This window comes from Piliocolobus tephrosceles, chromosome 14 (genome assembly GCF_002776525.5).
Source record: "Piliocolobus tephrosceles isolate RC106 chromosome 14, ASM277652v3, whole genome shotgun sequence".
In the NCBI taxonomy this organism is placed as follows: Eukaryota; Metazoa; Chordata; class Mammalia; order Primates; family Cercopithecidae; genus Piliocolobus; species Piliocolobus tephrosceles.
Window position 1 is genome coordinate 5,296,752 of NC_045447.1, and position 5,719 is coordinate 5,302,470.

At 49.1% G+C, this 5,719-nt stretch overlaps 1 long non-coding RNA gene across 1 annotated transcript in view; it reads right to left on the reverse strand.

Annotated features, from left to right (window-relative positions):
- The window catches only part of LOC111523966, an 8,479-nt gene extending 2,760 nt beyond the window's left edge, over positions 1-5,719 (reverse strand). The window contains exon 1 of the long non-coding RNA XR_002725652.1: positions 5,542-5,719. This is a non-coding gene — a long non-coding RNA (uncharacterized LOC111523966). The remainder of the gene's footprint in view (positions 1-5,541) is intronic.

The window sequence follows — 5,719 nt, forward strand, 5'->3', positions numbered from 1 at the left end:
ATAGTGCATAGTGCATAGTGCAGTGTATAGTGCATAGTGTATAGTGTGTAGTGCATAGTGCATAGTGCATAGTGCACAGTGCATATAGTGCATAGTGTATAGTGCATAGTGCATAGTGCAGTGTATAGTGCATAGTGCATAGGGTATAGTGCATAGTGTATAGTGTACAGTGTACAACATATAGTGCATAGTGTATAGTGTATAGCATAGTGTGTAGTGCATAGTGCATAATGTATAGTGCATAGTGCATAGTGTACAGTGTACAATGTATAGTGCATAGTGTATAGTGTGTAGTGCATAGTGCATACTGCATAGTGTATAGTGCATAGTGTACAGTGTACAATGTATAGTCCATAGTGTATGGTTTAGAGCGTGCAGTGTACAGTGCATAGAGTATAGTGTATAGTGTACAGTGATGTTTGTCACAATGTTACTTCTGGTGCTACTGTAGGTGTCAATTCCTGAGAGAGTGGAAAGTAGATTAGGGTAGATTCACATTACAGAATAATTCTCAGCAGGTAGATGGAGCTTCATAACGATGCTGAATGGGGGGAAAGTAAGAAACAGATTGCCACCTATAACATAATTCCACTTACATAAATTAAAAATACACACACATACATTTTGCAAGGAAACATACAGACCAAAGGACACACATGATATGCATGGCAATGGTTGCTTATGTGCAAGGAGGAAACTGGATGTGGCGAATGAAGATAAAAGGGAACAAACAGGGCCGGGTGTGGTGGCTCATGCCTGTAATCCCAGCACTTTGGGAGGCCGCAGTGGGTGGATCACTTGAGGTCAGGAGGTCGAGACCAGCCTGGCCAACATGGTGAAACTCGTCTCTACTGAAAATACAAAAACTAGCCAGGTGTGGTGGCTTGTGCCTGTAATCCCAGCTACTCGGGAGGCTGAGGCAGGAGAATTGCTTGAACCTGGGAAGCAGAGGTTGCAGTGAGCTGAGATTGTGCCACTGCACTCCAGCTTGGGCGACAGAGCAAGACTCCATCTCAAGAAAAAAATAAAAATTAAAAATTAAAAAAAGTGAACAAACAAATGCAAGTATAAAAATTAGAGAGGGCCCCTGCACAAACCATGGATAGGAATGTGACTGACTCAGCCCTTGGGACCTGTTGCGGGCTGAATTTATTCCCCCAAACATTGACATGTTGATGTCCTAACTTGCAGTTCCTCAGAATGTGACTATGTATAAGGTCGCTGCAGATGTAATTAGTTAAAATGAGGTCATGCTGGAATAGGGTGTGCTCCCAACTCAACGTTACTGGTGTAGTTATAATAAGAGGAAATTTTGGACACAGAGACAAGCTCACAGGGAGAATGTCGTGTGAACATGAAGGCAGAGAATGGTGGGATGCATCTCAAGCCAAGGAACGAAGCAGGAGGATGGGTTGAGCCTCAGGATGGCCAGCCAAACTCCAGAAGCTGGGGGAGAGGCAGGGACCAGATCTCCTCCAAGCCTTCAGAAGGAACCAACCCTGCTGACACCTTGATCTTGGACTTCTAGCCTCTAGAACTGTGAGACAATAAATTTTACTCCAATTGTTGGAATAACAGCAAACCAAGATGGTGGCCAGCCCTGTGGGCGCTTGAGCTACCATGGACACCGAGCCATGCAGCAGGAGTAGCTCTTGGCCCCTGACACTGCTCCCACTTAGCCTTAGTCTTAGCCTAAGTCTTGAAAGATTTATTCTAAGCTTTTTTTTTTTTTGAGACAGGGTCTCACTCTGTTGCCCAGACTGGAGTGCAGTGACAGGATCATGGCTCGCTGCAGCTTCCAACTCCCGAGCTCAAGTGATCCTCCCGCCTCAGACTCCCAAGTTGCTGGAACTACAGGTGCGAACCACTATGCCTGGCTAATTTTTAAAATTTTTTTGTAGGGATGGGGTCTCATTAAGATGCTCAGGCTGGTCTTGAACTCCTGGTTTCCAGGGGGTCACCTGCCTTGGCCTCTCAAAGTGCTGGGATGGGCCTGGTGCAGTGGTTCACACCTGTAATCCCAACACTTTGGGAGGCCAAGGCCGGCGGATCACGAGGTCAGGAGATCGAGACCATCCTGGCTAACACAGTGAAACAGTGAAACCCCGTCTCTACTAAAAATACAAAATAAAGTAGCCGGGCGTGGTGGTGGGTGCCTGTAGTCCCAGCTACTCAGGAGACTGCGGCAGGAGAATGGCATGAACCCGGAAGGTGGAGCTTGCAGTGAGCTGAGATTGCGCCACTGCACTCCAGCCTGGGCGACAGAGTGAGACTTTGTCTCAAAAACAAAAAAAAAAACAAACAAAAAACAAAAACAAAACTACTGGTGTGAGCCACCGAGCCTGGCCTGTTCCTGTCTTTTGACCTTGAAGTAGAGGTTTCAAGGGCCCTCTTATCCATCCCACCTCCTGGGGGCAGCAGAGTTCTTGAGAGCTTGGGAGATAGGCCCATAAGCACAACTTGAGTAAGCAGGCGGTGTGGTGGAAGGAATGGAGGTGTGCATTTGGTAGGGGTAGTGGGCTCAGGGCAGGGGCCTTTAATGCCATCCTGGGGGTCCCAAGAAGACTTCCTGGTGGGGATCACATTGCAGTTGAGTCTTGGAGGAAGAACAGGTATGATCTGGGTGACGAAGAAAGGAAAGGATTCTTGGCCACCTCCAGCCTCCATGGTGGTGTTGGTTGTCAGGAACAGAAGCGAACACCTTCTAGCTCAGGTAAAAGTGGAATTTTTGTGTGTGTTATTTTTACTTTTTAGAGGAAGGGTCTTGCTCTGTCACTCAGGCTGGAGTGCAGTGGCACGATCGTGGCTCACTGCAGGTTCAGTGTTCTGGGGTCAAGTGATCTTCCTGCCTCAGCCACTCAAGTAGCTGGTACTTCAGTTGCATGCCACCGTGTCTGGCTAATTTTCATTTTTTGTAGAGCTGGGGTCTTGCTATGTTGCCCAAGCTTCTCTTGAACTCCTGGCCCCAAGCAATCCTCCTGCCTCAGCCTCCCAAAGTGTGGGGATTACAGGCGTGAAAAGTGGAATTTATTGAAAAGATACAGGGGCATCTTCCAAACCCAAGCAGGCCTCCCAGGCAATGGGTTATTCCTGCAGATCTCCTTCCTCTCTGTTGCCACAGCTGCTCCTTGCTGGTCTGGGCATGCCGGCTTCCTCAGCAAGGCTCCTAGTAGCTCTTCCTGCTTAACCTCTGCTGTCTAGAGTGCTGCTGATGGCCACAGCTGGGTCTAACTCCATATTACCCCCCAGGGAGCAGCACAGTCCCATCTTACTGCATACATAACCCCCGAAGGCACCTGTTTGAGGTGTTTTCTAAGTGATCTGCCTCTCCTGGAGTACAGCAGTTTGAGTGATCCCCCTGCAGCCGTGTAAAGTTGCAATCCTCCACCAACACAACGTATCTCAGTCTTGGGGTCTCTCAGTTCAAATTCTCAAGAAGGAGAATCTGGCTGGTTCAGTGTGAGGAAGGTTTTCAGCCCTGATCCAGGTCCAATCAGGGTGTGTGTGTGTGTGTGTGTGTGTGTGTGTGTGTGTATCTGTGGGTTTGGCTTGATTCACAGTGAGTAGCCTGGGCTGAAGGCAGATTCTCTAAGGGGCTGTAGCAGTTGGGATCCTGGCGGGAAACAGCAGCACCCTGCAAGGGATAATTAAAAAGACAGGTGTGAGCAGCTTCAGAGAAAAAAGAGGTGCTGAAGCACCTAAGGACTAGTGAGCTGTGGGGATCCGCGATCACCTCTGAGTGTGAAGAGTGAGTGAGGGGAACCATTACTAACAGCATGGGTGAGACAGGCCACGCAGCAGGAGCTGTGTATCACGGCCAGGCCAGGCCAGGTGGGAAGGCTCTTCCTCGCTCACCTGACCCTGCCGCACTTTGGTGAAATCCAAGAGGAGGGAGAGGACATGCTTAGCAGGTGTGGCTTAGAGGGGAGTCCAGACAGAGAAGGGCAAATGGAGAATGACCAGCACAGGCTGCAGAGGCCATCTGGTGCGGAAGGAGAGGAGACGGCCTGAGCCAACGAAGGGCGGTGTGAAGCCTCTGGGCGTTCCTTGGTACTGGAGGACACAGTGCTAGACAGCAAGGGGAAACCAATGCGCTAGCGAGGCCAGCGCTGCAGAGGGCCTTGGGGACTACCAGCAGAAGCTCAGACCCCATCCTGTAGGGGATGCCCACTAATGGCAGGGCACCTGGCCAGGAGGCTGCCGCACAGACAGCTGAAAGCTAAAGCCAAAAAGCAATTCAAGTGGATGAACTTCGGGCACAGAGTGGGAAGTATTTTTGACTGGTGGTGTCCTTCCAAAGGCCTCTGAATCCCACTACATTCAGGAGGCCTTTTGTTTATGAGGGACAGAAATCCAGTGAAACTAGCATTGGCCAAAATAGTTATTGCTTCATGGAACTTGGAAGGCCACAGTAAAGCTGGTTTCAGGGACTCTGGAAATGCAGAACATAGCAGCATGAATTTCTCTTTCCATCTCTGTTTCTGTCTCTTTCACTCTTTAACTCGACTTGTCACACACCTTGCTGTAGGACAGGGGAAGGAAGAGGTCACAGCTTCCTCATCGCAGTTTAGTGACCCCAAAGAAAAGAGAAAAATTGCTTTTTTTAAAAAAGAACACCCATCTATAAAGACCCGGAGGAACACCCTAGTCCAGTTCAAGTCACAGGTCCACTGTAGACCAACCATGTCTGCTTGTTAAAGCAAACGAAATATGGCCTGAGAAGGACTCCGTACTTATATATTCGAGTCCTTGTGGACGAACGGTAACCCAGCTTAACAGGCACGCAAAATTGAAAACTTAACTTAGTAGTATGCACCTGTAACAATAAGTGAGTATTGGCCAATCCCAGCAGCCATGCTTCAACCACTCACAGACTGCTGAGTGTTCAAACTGTTCAAATAAGGCAAGTGCCAAGCTGCAACCAATCTCACTGTTTCTGTACCTCACTTCCGATTCCTGTACGTCACTTTAGTTTCATTTTTGTTGTTGTTGTTTGTTTTTTGGAGACCAAGTCTCATTTTGTTGCCCAGGCTGGAGTGCAGTGGCACAATCTCAGCTCACTACAACCTCTGCCTCCCAGGTTCAAGTGATTCTCCTGCCTCAGCCTCCTGAGTATCTTGGATTGCAGGTGCCCGCTACCATGCCCGGCTAATTTTTGTATTTTTAGTAGAGACAGGGTTTCACCATGTTGGCCAGGCTGGTCTTGAACTCCTGACCTCAAGCCATCTACCTGCCTTGGCCTCCCAAAGTGCTGGGATTATAGAAGTGAGCTACTGCGCCAGGACACTGTACTTTGTCTATAAATTTGTTCTGACCCCCGGAGTCTCTCTGAATCTGCTGTGATTCTGGAGGCTGCCTGATTCGCGAATTCTTTTTTCTTTGCTCAATTAAATTTCATCTCATTGACCTTAAGTTTTCTTTTAACAACTCCATGATGGGCATCTCAGATTGGCCAGGCCTGGTCCACCTGCTGTGGCCTGGGGCTGGTACTGTGATTGTGAGGACCATCAGCACTGAAAGAATCGAGGAAGGGCGGTTCACCTATTCAGATGGCCAGGGGGAGATGTCACACAGCCAAATGCAGCAGATGTCCCCCACCACATGCATCCCGTCAGCATGCCTGCCTACGCAGGGCTCAGCCCTTTCCTGCTCAGACAGGCCAGCCAGGAAGCCCCGTCACAGAGAGGCTCCAGGGTGCTGTGTGGAAGGTAGTGGTCTG